This window comes from Phyllobates terribilis, unplaced genomic scaffold (assembly GCF_046119375.1).
Source record: "Phyllobates terribilis strain yellow unplaced genomic scaffold, ASM4611937v1 Scaffold_4__5_contigs__length_816908805, whole genome shotgun sequence".
NCBI classification, from domain to species: Eukaryota; Metazoa; Chordata; class Amphibia; order Anura; family Dendrobatidae; genus Phyllobates; species Phyllobates terribilis.
In genome coordinates, this window is record NW_027362764.1 from 681167013 (window position 1) to 681169165 (window position 2153).

Consider the following 2153-nt stretch of genomic DNA (forward strand, 5'->3'; position numbering starts at 1 on the left):
CTGTAGTTTAGACACTTAATTTTTTCAAAGGAAGTGCTTCGGGACCATGGGATACTCAGTGAAGAGCATCAGGAGGCACCCCAAGGCATAGGGGCTGGGACTGGCAGTAGGATGCCTTGCGGTGGACAGCCAAGATCGATCCTTATAAAAGCTTTTTAACTGCAGCAGCTTTAGTGGACGCTACTGGAGCTGGAATTACGCGGCTGCTGGCATGAGACTTGCCCTCCAATAGATCCTTGTAAATGGATTTAAAGTGTATTCATTCAAATTAGAGAGACAATTTAAATTAAAAAGCTTAGAGCTGCCTCCACCACAGGGGGGCTCGCTCGACCCACCAGCGGACAGGCACCAGTATTAGGAGAGGGGGGCTTGCCATCAGGGTTCACCGCGGCTCTGGCACAAACCCGGCTTCACGGAGGTGGCACGGGCAGGAGCGGACTGGCCGTGTCGGCTTCTCACTTTTTGGATTTTAGAAGGGCATGACATGCCTATATCTGTGTCTCCCCCTCCTTTTACTCCTCCACCTCTTTTATTTTCGCATGACTATATGTACTTGTCACTTTTCCATGTGTTAGTTATGTCTTCTGAGCAGTTTGTCAGCTTTTGGACACCTTTGAAGGTGTTTTCTATGTGTTTCTATGTGTTTTTGTTTGCCTGCCATTGGTTTTCACGGTGTTCGAAGGTGTTCGACGAACAGTTCGACGAACAGTTCGGCGAACACACGGGTGTTCGACGAACCGAACCGAACTCGAACACTACGGGGGTGGCTCAACACTAGTAGGGACGGCACAGCCTTAGCATGGACCCTTCGGAGCCCGCCCCGTCACGGCCAGATTGCTCGCCATCAAGCGATCCGGAGAAAGGCTGGCCGGGCGATGGATCGAGCAACGTCTACTGGCCATGCCACCTTGGATACGCCCGATCTCCTCTGATTTCGGAAGCAAAGGAGGGCTGGGCTCGGACAGTACTTGGAAGGGAGACCTCCTGGGAACACCGGGTGCTGTAGACCATTTTGATGACGTTTTGCCCTACTGCCCAGCTCGGCTAGCATGGAACGGCGCCTTGCCGGACACCGACCTTAAGTAACTTAGATGATGGAAGCCCCAAGGCCTCTGAGCCAGTTGGCAGCTAAGTACGCTACCCCGCCGCCTTCACGCAGGCCTGACACCGAGCTCCTTGCCACGGCTAGGAGTGCTTATTGACTCCGCAGCTCGCCGTGTGGAAATGATGGCGTTAAAAGCACTCGGGGCCGTGAAGGGGCCAGGCTTTCAGCAGGTGCGCAGGGAAGGTTTTGGATGCCGGCGGCCTAGCGAGGGCCAGCAGAAGTAACATGTTTCTCTGCAAAGAAGCTTGTGTAACCAAGCCAGACGGCTGACAAAGAGCTAACCTCAGTGCAAGGAAGGCAAGGAAGGTGCGGAAGGAATTGGGGAGGGGGGGGTGATTCCTGCTAGGGCCCTGAAATCATAAAACAGGCAGGAGAGTCAGACGCATGGTGATGGAGAGGTTGTAGGGGCAGATAGGGGGTGTTGTCACGTGCGAGCACGTGTGCATGCTGGCTTGTGTGTGAGAGTGCGCTTCCCAGGTGTGTCGCGCTGCAGACAGTCAAAGGGATTGTTTCCTTTCATTAAAAGTTAATCCCCGGCTGCAGGCTATTAGAAAGCAACTAACCGCGCTCTACTCACCTTACCCGGGTCTACCGGTGAGTCTCGCCTCTGCTCCCGGCCTGTGGCATTGGCCGTGAAGCTGACGTTCCGTCGACAGCGCTGCAGCCGATCAGTGAGCTCAGCGGCTCTGAGTGGGGCGTTGTGTCTACAAGACCTTTTTAGGAAGCCAGCAAAAAAATTGAAGAGAAGGGAAAGCACAAAAGGACCTGGTCTTGCTGAGCACTGTAAAGGGCAGCCGACAGCCAGACGTCAAAGTAGAAAAGCAGCAAGTGAGAGGCTTGTCTCTGCCTATGGCCACACCACCCTGAACACCCCCGATCTCATCTGATTTTGGAAGCTAAGCAGGGTCAGGCCTGGTTAGTACTTGGATGGGAGACTGTAAAATAATACTCTTCCTGTATTATTTTTTTCTACTGAGGACTTCTCAAAGTATCAATATCACGATATTCTTATAAAAAAATGTATCTATTTATTCTTGGATTGTCCATT

The 2153-nt window shown here is 52.5% G+C and overlaps 1 pseudogene; it reads left to right on the forward strand.

Moving 5' to 3' along the window:
* Nucleotides 1-889: 889 nt before the first annotated feature.
* LOC141269462 (5S ribosomal RNA) lies at nucleotides 890-1009 on the forward strand (annotated as a pseudogene).
* Nucleotides 1010-2153: the final 1144 nt, after the last annotated feature.